General features: G+C 46.3%; 7 non-coding genes across 7 annotated transcripts; all 7 read left to right on the plus strand.

Moving 5' to 3' along the window:
- Nucleotides 1–211: 211 nt before the first annotated feature.
- Nucleotides 212–402, plus strand: LOC130340977 (U2 spliceosomal RNA). The gene has a single exon (XR_008880998.1). It is a non-coding gene; the product is annotated as a U2 spliceosomal RNA (small nuclear RNA).
- A 2,096-nt stretch (nucleotides 403–2,498) lies between these two features.
- On the plus strand, nucleotides 2,499–2,689 carry LOC130340980 (U2 spliceosomal RNA). Its single transcript, XR_008881000.1, has one exon. It is a non-coding gene; the product is annotated as a U2 spliceosomal RNA (small nuclear RNA).
- Nucleotides 2,690–4,788: 2,099 nt separating this feature from the next.
- LOC130340981 (U2 spliceosomal RNA) lies at nucleotides 4,789–4,979 on the plus strand. The gene has a single exon (XR_008881001.1). It is a non-coding gene; the product is annotated as a U2 spliceosomal RNA (small nuclear RNA).
- A 2,089-nt stretch (nucleotides 4,980–7,068) lies between these two features.
- Nucleotides 7,069–7,259, plus strand: LOC130340928 (U2 spliceosomal RNA). Its single transcript, XR_008880956.1, has one exon. It is a non-coding gene; the product is annotated as a U2 spliceosomal RNA (small nuclear RNA).
- Nucleotides 7,260–9,352: 2,093 nt separating this feature from the next.
- LOC130340929 (U2 spliceosomal RNA) lies at nucleotides 9,353–9,543 on the plus strand. Its single transcript, XR_008880957.1, has one exon. It is a non-coding gene; the product is annotated as a U2 spliceosomal RNA (small nuclear RNA).
- A 2,088-nt stretch (nucleotides 9,544–11,631) lies between these two features.
- On the plus strand, nucleotides 11,632–11,822 carry LOC130340982 (U2 spliceosomal RNA). The gene has a single exon (XR_008881002.1). It is a non-coding gene; the product is annotated as a U2 spliceosomal RNA (small nuclear RNA).
- Nucleotides 11,823–13,910: 2,088 nt separating this feature from the next.
- LOC130340983 (U2 spliceosomal RNA) lies at nucleotides 13,911–14,101 on the plus strand. Its single transcript, XR_008881003.1, has one exon. It is a non-coding gene; the product is annotated as a U2 spliceosomal RNA (small nuclear RNA).
- The last annotated feature ends 407 nt before the right edge of the window (nucleotides 14,102–14,508 follow it).

The raw sequence follows: 14,508 nt of genomic DNA on the forward strand, positions 1-14,508 counted from the left end.
ATTGCATTTAAAAAGGCCCCGTGGGAGTGCAATGGGCCCCTGTCTTGCTGCTTAGCAATAATGGTATGGGTTTAGGTTCTGCTGTGTGTACTGGTGGTTGACTGCCCCCCAGCCCAGAGTGTGCATGGAAAATTGTCTGGCAGCCTCCCTGACAGCAAGCAGTGATAGTGCCCATGAAGGGCACCTTGTTGGGCCCGCCCCTTTCACGGTTATCGCTTCTCGGCCTTTTGGCTAAGATCAAGTGTAGTATCTGTTCTTATCAGTTTAATATCTGATACGTCCCCTATCTGGGGACCATATATTAAATGGATTTTTGAGAACGGGGGCCGATTTCGAAGCTTGCTTCCGTCGCCCTATGCATTGACCCGATATGGCAGTATCTTCGGGTACAGTGCACCACCCCCTTACAGGGTTAAAAAGAAAGATTCCTACTTTCATTGCTACCTGCTTGCTGGCTAGCCAGCTAGCCAGCCCTGTGGGCCTTGCTGCTGCTGCAGCCAAAAAACAAAAGGTGGTGCTGCTGCTGCTTCTGCTGCTTCTGCTTCTGCTTGTGTCTGGCCGCTGTTGGAGCGTCCAGGCACAGGACTTCTGCTGCTGCTGACTAAATGGCCTCCTTAATTGGATCATTTGAGTAGCCAGCACACCTGTGCAGGTAGGGCATGACATGATAGGCAGCTGCCTTGATAGCGGGTGGGTGCTGAATGTTCCTAATTGACAAAATAAGATTAATGCTTATGAAGAAATATAAAATCTCATCCCTTCCCCAATATCGCGCCACACCCCTACCCCTTAATTCCCTGGTTGAACTTGATGGACATATGTCTTTTTTCGACCGTACTAACTATGTAACTATGTAACATAACATGGGGGGGGGGGGGGGGGGTCTCCTGGCTGTTCACACAGGTGTGTCATTGCTGTACATTGACCATGCATTGCTTCTGTGGTATTGCAAAGGCAAAGACAAATGCTTCCAGCCATCCATTGCACTAATGGATTGGTCATCAGCTGGCTGTCTATGTCCCGCATCAATATAGACCAAAGTACAGAGGGTTAGGCTATGCTATTGTGCACCTACCTGATGCATCAGAAGGTGCGAGGCCCTTGCTAAATTCTGTGCACAGACTTTGAGATCTATACTTTAGACTGTATCTAAACCTGCTCCAACATGGACTGACATTCTGGCCTACTTTCAGCCGATGCGACTTGTCTGTCGCTGAACAGTCGCTTTTTATGTATTCAGCACCTATGTATAATGTTGAAAAATGCTCTAGAAGCTAAAGTCGCAGAAATGTCACACATATTTGGCCTGCAACTTTCTGTGCGACAAATTCAGACAGGAAAAATCAGTATAAATCCTTAGAAAATTATCCCCCAGTGTCTCCATCTGCTGGCGGTATTGAATAAGCATTGCTGCACTGATGGGGTATGCATTAGACGAAAAAAAAGAAGAAAAAGAAGAATAATACGCCCAGAAAAGAGGCGAAAAGGAGAAAAACGTAAAAAAACGTGAAAAAAAAGTAAGAGGAAGAGAAGGGAAAAAAAGGTGGAAATGGGTTTAAAAGTGATTTCGGCGGAGAAATATATATATATATATATATATATATATATATATATATATATATATACGCGCACACACACACATATATATAAACGTATTCTCCGTTGAGATATTGCAGCCGCTGCTGTGTCCAGGCCCAGGAGCCTTAGCACTGTGCTGTGATGTCACTCAATACCACTGACATCACTAGGTGTAAACAACATCTCTCCTTTGCTGTGTATGTGACTATGGAGCTGTTTGGTGATGTCGTCTATTATGGCCTTCATAGAAGCAACAGGAGATTGTTGCATCCATCTAGAACCCTCAGAACTACAGTGCTATGATGTCACTCACTTCCACAGGCCTTGCAGAGTGTAAACAACAACAACCCAGCTTTGTTGTGTATGTAACCATAGGGATTTGTGATGTCACCTAGAACCTTCACAGCAGCGACAGCTTTATGAGGAGCATCAGCACTGCTCTGCCTGAGCAGAACCATCACCGCCATAGGTTGTCAAATAACCCGGATTTAACCCACACAGGTAAGTCCAATGGGGTGCAGGCATGTCCTCTATGCTTACAGCTTCCCGTGGGTGTTGGTTTGATACCGTTTGGGGACAGCCAAGGAGGCATCTGCAGGCAACAAAGGTAGGTGTGTGCTTGTGTGTGTGTTTCCTATGCAGATCCTAAGCCCAGTGTCACATGCAAGTAGGAGGAGTAAGAAGGGTTCCTGGCAAATCCGGGTTATGGATTGCATTTAAAAAGGCCCCGTGGGAGTGCAATGGGCCCCTGTCTTGCTGCTTAGCAATAATGGTATGGGTTTAGGTTCTGCTGTGTGTACTGGTGGTTGACTGCCCCCCAGCCCAGAGTGTGCATGGAAAATTGTCTGGCAGCCTCCCTGACAGCAAGCAGTGATAGTGCCCATGAAGGGGACCTTGTTGGGCCCGCCCCTTTCACGGTTATCGCTTCTCGGCCTTTTGGCTAAGATCAAGTGTAGTATCTGTTCTTATCAGTTTAATATCTGATACGTCCCCTATCTGGGGACCATATATTAAATGGATTTTTGAGAACGGGGGCCGATTTCGAAGCTTGCTTCCGTCGCCCTATGCATTGACCCGATATGGCAGTATCTTCGGGTACAGTGCACCACCCCCTTACAGGGTTAAAAAGAAAGATTCCTACTTTCATTGCTACCTGCTTGCTGGCTAGCCAGCTAGCCAGCCCTGTGGGCCTTGCTGCTGCTGCAGCCAAAAAACAAAAGGTGGTGCTGCTGCTGCTTCTGCTGCTTCTGCTTCTGCTTGTGTCTGGCCGCTGTTGGAGCGTCCAGGCACAGGACTTCTGCTGCTGCTGACTAAATGGCCTCCTTAATTGGATCATTTGAGTAGCCAGCACACCTGTGCAGGTAGGGCATGACATGATAGGCAGCTGCCTTGATAGCGGGTGGGTGCTGAATGTTCCTAATTGACAAAATAAGATTAATGCTTATGAAGAAATATAAAATCTCATCCCTTCCCCAATATCGCGCCACACCCCTACCCCTTAATTCCCTGGTTGAACTTGATGGACATATGTCTTTTTTCGACCGTACTAACTATGTAACTATGTAACATAACATGGGGGGGGGGGGGGGGGTCTCCTGGCTGTTCACACAGGTGTGTCATTGCTGTACATTGACCATGCATTGCTTCTGTGGTATTGCAAAGGCAAAGACAAATGCTTCCAGCCATCCATTGCACTAATGGATTGGTCATCAGCTGGCTGTCTATGTCCCGCATCAATATAGACCAAAGTACAGAGGGTTAGGCTATGCTATTGTGCACCTACCTGATGCATCAGAAGGTGCGAGGCCCTTGCTAAATTCTGTGCACAGACTTTGAGATCTATACTTTAGACTGTATCTAAACCTGCTCCAACATGGACTGACATTCTGGCCTACTTTCAGCCGATGCGACTTGTCTGTCGCTGAACAGTCGCTTTTTATGTATTCAGCACCTATGTATAATGTTGTAAAAATGCTCTAGAAGCTAAAGTCGCAGAAATGTCACACATATTTGGCCTGCAACTTTCTGTGCGACAAATTCAGACAGGAAAAATCAGTATAAATCCTTAGAAAATTATCCCCCAGTGTCTCCATCTGCTGGCGGTATTGAATAAGCATTGCTGCACTGATGGGGTATGCATTAGACGAAAAAAAAGAAGAAAAAGAAGAATAATACGCCCAGAAAAGAGGCGAAAAGGAGAAAAACGTAAAAAAACGTGAAAAAAAAGTAAGAGGAAGAGAAGGGAAAAAAAGGTGGAAATGGGTTTAAAAGTGATTTCGGCGGAGAAATATATATATATATATATATATATATATATATATATATATATATACACGCGCACACACACACATATATATAAACGTATTCTCCGTTGAGATATTGCAGCCGCTGCTGTGTCCAGGCCCAGGAGCCTTAGCACTGTGCTGTGATGTCACTCAATACCACTGACATCACTAGGTGTAAACAACATCTCTCCTTTGCTGTGTATGTGACTATGGAGCTGTTTGGTGATGTCGTCTATTATGGCCTTCATAGAAGCAACAGGAGATTGTTGCATCCATCTAGAACCCTCAGAACTACAGTGCTATGATGTCACTCACTTCCACAGGCCTTGCAGAGTGTAAACAACAACAACCCAGCTTTGTTGTGTATGTAACCATAGGGATTTGTGATGTCACCTAGAACCTTCACAGCAGCGGACAGCTTTATGAGGAGCATCAGCACTGCTCTGCCTGAGCAGAAACCATCACCGCCATAGGTTGTCAAATAACCCGGATTTAACCCACACAGGTAAGTCCAATGGGGTGCAGGCATGTCCTCTATGCTTACAGCTTCCCGTGGGTGTTGGTTTGATACCGTTTGGGGACAGCCAAGGAGGCATCTGCAGGCAACAAAGGTAGGTGTGTGCTTGTGTGTGTGTTTCCTATGCAGATCCTAAGCCCAGTGTCACATGCAAGTAGGAGGAGTAAGAAGGGTTCCTGGCAAATCCGGGTTATGGATTGCATTTAAAAAGGCCCCGTGGGAGTGCAATGGGCCCCTGTCTTGCTGCTTAGCAATAATGGTATGGGTTTAGGTTCTGCTGTGTGTACTGGTGGTTGACTGCCCCCCAGCCCAGAGTGTGCATGGAAAATTGTCTGGCAGCCTCCCTGACAGCAAGCAGTGATAGTGCCCATGAAGGGGGACCTTGTTGGGCCCGCCCCTTTCACGGTTATCGCTTCTCGGCCTTTTGGCTAAGATCAAGTGTAGTATCTGTTCTTATCAGTTTAATATCTGATACGTCCCCTATCTGGGGACCATATATTAAATGGATTTTTGAGAACGGGGGCCGATTTCGAAGCTTGCTTCCGTCGCCCTATGCATTGACCCGATATGGCAGTATCTTCGGGTACAGTGCACCACCCCCTTACAGGGTTAAAAAGAAAGATTCCTACTTTCATTGCTACCTGCTTGCTGGCTAGCCAGCTAGCCAGCCCTGTGGGCCTTGCTGCTGCAGCCAAAAAACAAAAGGTGGTGCTGCTGCTGCTGCTTCTGCTGCTTCTGCTTGTGTCTGGCCGCTGTTGGAGCGTCCAGGCACAGGACTTCTGCTGCTGCTGACTAAATGGCCTCCTTAATTGGATCATTTGAGTAGCCAGCACACCTGTGCAGGTAGGGCATGACATGATAGGCAGCTGCCTTGATAGCGGGTGGGTGCTGAATGTTCCTAATTGACAAAATAAGATTAATGCTTATGAAGAAATATAAAATCTCATCCCTTCCCCAATATCGCGCCACACCCCTACCCCTTAATTCCCTGGTTGAACTTGATGGACATATGTCTTTTTTCGACCGTACTAACTATGTAACTATGTAACATAACATGGGGGGGGGGGGGGGGGTCTCCTGGCTGTTCACACAGGTGTGTCATTGCTGTACATTGACCATGCATTGCTTCTGTGGTATTGCAAAGGCAAAGGACAAATGCTTCCAGCCATCCATTGCACTAATGGATTGGTCATCAGCTGGCTGTCTATGTCCCGCATCAATATAGACCAAAGTACAGAGGGTTAGGCTATGCTATTGTGCACCTACCTGATGCATCAGAAGGTGCGAGGCCCTTGCTAAATTCTGTGCACAGACTTTGAGATCTATACTTTAGACTGTATCTAAACCTGCTCCAACATGGACTGACATTCTGGCCTACTTTCAGCCGATGCGACTTGTCTGTCGCTGAACAGTCGCTTTTTATGTATTCAGCACCTATGTATAATGTTGTAAAAATGCTCTAGAAGCTAAAGTCGCAGAAATGTCACACATATTTGGCCTGCAACTTTCTGTGCGACAAATTCAGACAGGAAAAAATCAGTATAAATCCTTAGAAAATTATCCCCCAGTGTCTCCATCTGCTGGCGGTATTGAATAAGCATTGCTGCACTGATGGGGTATGCATTAGACGAAAAAAAAGAAGAAAAAGAAGAATAATACGCCCAGAAAAAGAGGCGAAAAGGAGAAAAACGTAAAAAAACGTGAAAAAAAAGTAAGAGGAAGAGAAGGGAAAAAAAGGTGGAAATGGGTTTAAAAGTGATTTCGGCGGAGAAATATATATATATATATATATATATATATATATATATATATATACGCGCACACACACACATATATATAAACGTATTCTCCGTTGAGATATTGCAGCCGCTGCTGTGTCCAGGCCCAGGAGCCTTAGCACTGTGCTGTGATGTCACTCAATACCACTGACATCACTAGGTGTAAACAACATCTCTCCTTTGCTGTGTATGTGACTATGGAGCTGTTTGGTGATGTCGTCTATTATGGCCTTCATAGAAGCAACAGGAGATTGTTGCATCCATCTAGAACCCTCAGAACTACAGTGCTATGATGTCACTCACTTCCACAGGCCTTGCAGAGTGTAAACAACAACAACCCAGCTTTGTTGTGTATGTAACCATAGGGATTTGTGATGTCACCTAGAACCTTCACAGCAGCGACAGCTTTATGAGGAGCATCAGCACTGCTCTGCCTGAGCAGAACCATCACCGCCATAGGTTGTCAAATAACCCGGATTTAACCCACACAGGTAAGTCCAATGGGGTGCAGGCATGTCCTCTATGCTTACAGCTTCCCGTGGGTGTTGGTTTGATACCGTTTGGGGACAGCCAAGGAGGCATCTGCAGGCAACAAAGGTAGGTGTGTGCTTGTGTGTGTGTTTCCTATGCAGATCCTAAGCCCAGTGTCACATGCAAGTAGGAGGAGTAAGAAGGGTTCCTGGCAAATCCGGGTTATGGATTGCATTTAAAAAGGCCCCGTGGGAGTGCAATGGGCCCCTGTCTTGCTGCTTAGCAATAATGGTATGGGTTTAGGTTCTGCTGTGTGTACTGGTGGTTGACTGCCCCCCAGCCCAGAGTGTGCATGGAAAATTGTCTGGCAGCCTCCCTGACAGCAAGCAGTGATAGTGCCCATGAAGGGGACCTTGTTGGGCCCGCCCCTTTCACGGTTATCGCTTCTCGGCCTTTTGGCTAAGATCAAGTGTAGTATCTGTTCTTATCAGTTTAATATCTGATACGTCCCCTATCTGGGGACCATATATTAAATGGATTTTTGAGAACGGGGGCCGATTTCGAAGCTTGCTTCCGTCGCCCTATGCATTGACCCGATATGGCAGTATCTTCGGGTACAGTGCACCACCCCCATACAGGGTTAAAAAGAAAGATTCCTACTTTCATTGCTACCTGCTTGCTGGCTAGCCAGCTAGCCAGCCCTGTGGGCCTTGCTGCTGCAGCCAAAAAACAAAAGGTGGTGCTGCTGCTGCTGCTTCTGCTGCTTCTGCTTGTGTCTGGCCGCTGTTGGAGCGTCCAGGCACAGGACTTCTGCTGCTGCTGACTAAATGGCCTCCTTAATTGGATCATTTGAGTAGCCAGCACACCTGTGCAGGTAGGGCATGACATGATAGGCAGCTGCCTTGATAGCGGGTGGGTGCTGAATGTTCCTAATTGACAAAATAAGATTAATGCTTATGAAGAAATATAAAATCTCATCCCTTCCCCAATATCGCGCCACACCCCTACCCCTTAATTCCCTGGTTGAACTTGATGGACATATGTCTTTTTTCGACCGTACTAACTATGTAACTATGTAACATAACATGGGGGGGGGGGGGGGGGGTCTCCTGGCTGTTCACACAGGTGTGTCATTGCTGTACATTGACCATGCATTGCTTCTGTGGTATTGCAAAGGCAAAGACAAATGCTTCCAGCCATCCATTGCACTAATGGATTGGTCATCAGCTGGCTGTCTATGTCCCGCATCAATATAGACCAAAGTACAGAGGGTTAGGCTATGCTATTGTGCACCTACCTGATGCATCAGAAGGTGCGAGGCCCTTGCTAAATTCTGTGCACAGACTTTGAGATCTATACTTTAGACTGTATCTAAACCTGCTCCAACATGGACTGACATTCTGGCCTACTTTCAGCCGATGCGACTTGTCTGTCGCTGAACAGTCGCTTTTTATGTATTCAGCACCTATGTATAATGTTGTAAAAATGCTCTAGAAGCTAAAGTCGCAGAAATGTCACACATATTTGGCCTGCAACTTTCTGTGCGACAAATTCAGACAGGAAAAATCAGTATAAATCCTTAGAAAATTATCCCCCAGTGTCTCCATCTGCTGGCGGTATTGAATAAGCATTGCTGCACTGATGGGGTATGCATTAGACGAAAAAAAAGAAGAAAAAGAAGAATAATACGCCCAGAAAAGAGGCGAAAAGGAGAAAAACGTAAAAAAACGTGAAAAAAAAGTAAGAGGAAGAGAAGGGAAAAAAAGGTGGAAATGGGTTTAAAAGTGATTTCGGCGGAGAAATATATATATATATATATATATATATATATATATATATATATATATATACGCGCACACACACACATATATATAAACGTATTCTCCGTTGAGATATTGCAGCCGCTGCTGTGTCCAGGCCCAGGAGCCTTAGCACTGTGCTGTGATGTCACTCAATACCACTGACATCACTAGGTGTAAACAACATCTCTCCTTTGCTGTGTATGTGACTATGGAGCTGTTTGGTGATGTCGTCTATTATGGCCTTCATAGAAGCAACAGGAGATTGTTGCATCCATCTAGAACCCTCAGAACTACAGTGCTATGATGTCACTCACTTCCACAGGCCTTGCAGAGTGTAAACAACAACAACCCAGCTTTGTTGTGTATGTAACCATAGGGATTTGTGATGTCACCTAGAACCTTCACAGCAGCGACAGCTTTATGAGGAGCATCAGCACTGCTCTGCCTGAGCAGAACCATCACCGCCATAGGTTGTCAAATAACCCGGATTTAACCCACACAGGTAAGTCCAATGGGGTGCAGGCATGTCCTCTATGCTTACAGCTTCCCGTGGGTGTTGGTTTGATACCGTTTGGGGACAGCCAAGGAGGCATCTGCAGGCAACAAAGGTAGGTGTGTGCTTGTGTGTGTGTTTCCTATGCAGATCCTAAGCCCAGTGTCACATGCAAGTAGGAGGAGTAAGAAGGGTTCCTGGCAAATCCGGGTTATGGATTGCATTTAAAAAGGCCCCGTGGGAGTGCAATGGGCCCCTGTCTTGCTGCTTAGCAATAATGGTATGGGTTTAGGTTCTGCTGTGTGTACTGGTGGTTGACTGCCCCCCAGCCCAGAGTGTGCATGGAAAATTGTCTGGCAGCCTCCCTGACAGCAAGCAGTGATAGTGCCCATGAAGGGGACCTTGTTGGGCCCGCCCCTTTCACGGTTATCGCTTCTCGGCCTTTTGGCTAAGATCAAGTGTAGTATCTGTTCTTATCAGTTTAATATCTGATACGTCCCCTATCTGGGGACCATATATTAAATGGTTTTTTGAGAACGGGGGCCGATTTCGAAGCTTGCTTCCGTCGCCCTATGCATTGACCCGATATGGCAGTATCTTCGGGTACAGTGCACCACCCCCTTACAGGGTTAAAAAGAAAGATTCCTACTTTCATTGCTACCTGCTTGCTGGCTAGCCAGCTAGCCAGCCCTGTGGGCCTTGCTGCTGCAGCCAAAAAACAAAAGGTGGTGCTGCTGCTGCTGCTTCTGCTGCTTCTGCTTGTGTCTGGCCGCTGTTGGAGCGTCCAGGCACAGGACTTCTGCTGCTGCTGACTAAATGGCCTCCTTAATTGGATCATTTGAGTAGCCAGCACACCTGTGCAGGTAGGGCATGACATGATAGGCAGCTGCCTTGATAGCGGGTGGGTGCTGAATGTTCCTAATTGACAAAATAAGATTAATGCTTATGAAGAAATATAAAATCTCATCCCTTCCCCAATATCGCGCCACACCCCTACCCCTTAATTCCCTGGTTGAACTTGATGGACATATGTCTTTTTTCGACCGTACTAACTATGTAACTATGTAACATAACATGGGGGGGGGGGGGGGGGTCTCCTGGCTGTTCACATAGGTGTGTCATTGCTGTACATTGACCATGCATTGCTTCTGTGGTATTGCAAAGGCAAAGACAAATGCTTCCAGCCATCCATTGCACTAATGGATTGGTCATCAGCTGGCTGTCTATGTCCCGCATCAATATAGACCAAAGTACAGAGGGTTAGGCTATGCTATTGTGCACCTACCTGATGCATCAGAAGGTGCGAGGCCCTTGCTAAATTCTGTGCACAGACTTTGAGATCTATACTTTAGACTGTATCTAAACCTGCTCCAACATGGACTGACATTCTGGCCTACTTTCAGCCGATGCGACTTGTCTGTCGCTGAACAGTCGCTTTTTATGTATTCAGCACCTATGTATAATGTTGTAAAAATGCTCTAGAAGCTAAAGTCGCAGAAATGTCACACATATTTGGCCTGCAACTTTCTGTGCGACAAATTCAGACAGGAAAAATCAGTATAAATCCTTAGAAAATTATCCCCCAGTGTCTCCATCTGCTGGCGGTATTGAATAAGCATTGCTGCACTGATGGGGTATGCATTAGACGAAAAAAAAGAAGAAAAAGAAGAATAATACGCCCAGAAAAGAGGCGAAAAGGAGAAAAACGTAAAAAAACGTGAAAAAAAAGTAAGAGGAAGAGAAGGGAAAAAAAGGTGGAAATGGGTTTAAAAGTGATTTCGGCGGAGAAATATATATATATATATATATATATATATATATATATATATATATACGCGCACACACACACATATATATAAACGTATTCTCCGTTGAGATATTGCAGCCGCTGCTGTGTCCAGGCCCAGGAGCCTTAGCACTGTGCTGTGATGTCACTCAATACCACTGACATCACTAGGTGTAAACAACATCTCTCCTTTGCTGTGTATGTGACTATGGAGCTGTTTGGTGATGTCGTCTATTATGGCCTTCATAGAAGCAACAGGAGATTGTTGCATCCATCTAGAACCCTCAGAACTACAGTGCTATGATGTCACTCACTTCCACAGGCCTTGCAGAGTGTAAACAACAACAACCCAGCTTTGTTGTGTATGTAACCATAGGGATTTGTGATGTCACCTAGAACCTTCACAGCAGCGACAGCTTTATGAGGAGCATCAGCACTGCTCTGCCTGAGCAGAACCATCACCGCCATAGGTTGTCAAATAACCCGGATTTAACCCACACAGGTAAGTCCAATGGGGTGCAGGCATGTCCTCTATGCTTACAGCTTCCCGTGGGTGTTGGTTTGATACCGTTTGGGGACAGCCAAGGAGGCATCTGCAGGCAACAAAGGTAGGTGTGTGCTTGTGTGTGTGTTTCCTATGCAGATCCTAAGCCCAGTGTCACATGCAAGTAGGAGGAGTAAGAAGGGTTCCTGGCAAATCCGGGTTATGGATTGCATTTAAAAAGGCCCCGTGGGAGTGCAATGGGCCCCTGTCTTGCTGCTTAGCAATAATGGTATGGGTTTAGGTTCTGCTGTGTGTACTGGTGGTTGACTGCCCCCCAGCCCAGAGTGTGCATGGAAAATTGTCTGGCAGCCTCCCTGACAGCAAGCAGTGATAGTGCCCATGAAGGGGACCTTGTTGGGCCCGCCCCTTTCACGGTTATCGCTTCTCGGCCTTTTGGCTAAGATCAAGTGTAGTATCTGTTCTTATCAGTTTAATATCTGATACGTCCCCTATCTGGGGACCATATATTAAATGGATTTTTGAGAACGGGGGCCGATTTCGAAGCTTGCTTCCGTCGCCCTATGCATTGACCCGATATGGCAGTATCTTCGGGTACAGTGCACCACCCCCTTACAGGGTTAAAAAGAAAGATTCCTACTTTCATTGCTACCTGCTTGCTGGCTAGCCAGCTAGCCAGCCCTGTGGGCCTTGCTGCTGCAGCCAAAAAACAAAAGGTGGTGCTGCTGCTGCTGCTTCTGCTGCTTCTGCTTGTGTCTGGCCGCTGTTGGAGCGTCCAGGCACAGGACTTCTGCTGCTGCTGACTAAATGGCCTCCTTAATTGGATCATTTGAGTAGCCAGCACACCTGTGCAGGTAGGGCATGACATGATAGGCAGCTGCCTTGATAGCGGGTGGGTGCTGAATGTTCCTAATTGACAAAATAAGATTAATGCTTATGAAGAAATATAAAATCTCATCCCTTCCCCAATATCGCGCCACACCCCTACCCCTTAATTCCCTGGTTGAACTTGATGGACATATGTCTTTTTTCGACCGTACTAACTATGTAACTATGTAACATAACATGGGGGGGGGGGGGGGGGGGGGTCTCCTGGCTGTTCACACAGGTGTGTCATTGCTGTACATTGACCATGCATTGCTTCTGTGGTATTGCAAAGGCAAAGACAAATGCTTCCAGCCATCCATTGCACTAATGGATTGGTCATCAGCTGGCTGTCTATGTCCCGCATCAATATAGACCAAAGTACAGAGGGTTAGGCTATGCTATTGTGCACCTACCTGATGCATCAGAAGGTGCGAGGCCCTTGCTAAATTCTGTGCACAGACTTTGAGATCTATACTTTAGACTGTATCTAAACCTGCTCCAACATGGACTGACATTCTGGCCTACTTTCAGCCGATGCGACTTGTCTGTCGCTGAACAGTCGCTTTTTATGTATTCAGCACCTATGTATAATGTTGTAAAAATGCTCTAGAAGCTAAAGTCGCAGAAATGTCACACATATTTGGCCTGCAACTTTCTGTGCGACAAATTCAGACAGGAAAAATCAGTATAAATCCTTAGAAAATTATCCCCCAGTGTCTCCATCTGCTGGCGGTATTGAATAAGCATTGCTGCACTGATGGGGTATGCATTAGACGAAAAAAAAGAAGAAAAAGAAGAATAATACGCCCAGAAAAGAGGCGAAAAGGAAACGTAAAAAAACGTGAAAAAAAAGTAAGAGGAAGAGAAGGGAAAAAAAGGTGGAAATGGGTTTAAAAGTGATTTCGGCGGAGAAATATATATATATATATATATATATATATATATATATATATATATACGCGCACACACACACATATATATAAACGTATTCTCCGTTGAGATATTGCAGCCGCTGCTGTGTCCAGGCCCAGGAGCCTTAGCACTGTGCTGTGATGTCACTCAATACCACTGACATCACTAGGTGTAAACAACATCTCTCCTTTGCTGTGTATGTGACTATGGAGCTGTTTGGTGATGTCGTCTATTATGGCCTTCATAGAAGCAACAGGAGATTGTTGCATCCATCTAGAACCCTCAGAACTACAGTGCTATGATGTCACTCACTTCCACAGGCCTTGCAGAGTGTAAACAACAACAACCCAGCTTTGTTGTGTATGTAACCATAGGGATTTGTGATGTCACCTAGAACCTTCACAGCAGCGACAGCTTTATGAGGAGCATCAGCACTGCTCTGCCTGAGCAGAACCATCACCGCCATAGGTTGTCAAATAACCCGGATTTAACCCACACAGGTAAGTCCAATGGGGTGCAGGCATGTCCTCTATGCTTACAGCTTCCCGTGGGTGTTGGTTTGATACCGTTTGGGGACAGCCAAGGAGGCATCTGCAGGCAACAAAGGTAGGTGTGTGCTTGTGTGTGTGTTTCCTATGCAGATCCTAAGCCCAGTGTCACATGCAAGTAGGAGGAGTAAGAAGGGTTCCTGGCAAATCCGGGTTATGGATTGCATTTAAAAAGGCCCCGTGGGAGTGCAATGGGCCCCTGTCTTGCTGCTTAGCAATAATGGTATGGGTTTAGGTTCTGCTGTGTGTACTGGTGGTTGACTGCCCCCCAGCCCAGAGTGTGCATGGAAAATTGTCTGGCAGCCTCCCTGACAGCAAGCAGTGATAGTGCCCATGAAGGGGACCTTGTTGGGCCCGCCCCTTTCACGGTTATCGCTTCTCGGCCTTTTGGCTAAGATCAAGTGTAGTATCTGTTCTTATCAGTTTAATATCTGATACGTCCCCTATCTGGGGACCATATATTAAATGGATTTTTGAGAACGGGGGCCGATTTCGAAGCTTGCTTCCGTCGCCCTATGCATTGACCCGATATGGCAGTATCTTCGGGTACAGTGCACCACCCCCTTACAGGGTTAAAAAGAAAGATTCCTACTTTCATTGCTACCTGCTTGCTGGCTAGCCAGCTAGCCAGCCCTGTGGGCCTTGCTGCTGCAGCCAAAAAACAAAAGGTGGTGCTGCTGCTGCTGCTTCTGCTGCTTCTGCTTGTGTCTGGCCGCTGTTGGAGCGTCCAGGCACAGGACTTCTGCTGCTGCTGACTAAATGGCCTCCTTAATTGGATCATTTGAGTAGCCAGCACACCTGTGCAGGTAGGGCATGACATGATAGGCAGCTGCCTTGATAGCGGGTGGGTGCTGAATGTTCCTAATTGACAAAATAAGATTAATGCTTATGAAGAAATATAAAATCTCATCCCTTCCCCAATATCGCGCCACACCCCTACCCCTTAATTCCCTGGTTGAACTTGATGGA

The sequence above is a fragment of the Hyla sarda genome, unplaced genomic scaffold, assembly GCF_029499605.1.
Source record: "Hyla sarda isolate aHylSar1 unplaced genomic scaffold, aHylSar1.hap1 scaffold_605, whole genome shotgun sequence".
In the NCBI taxonomy this organism is placed as follows: Eukaryota; Metazoa; Chordata; class Amphibia; order Anura; family Hylidae; genus Hyla; species Hyla sarda.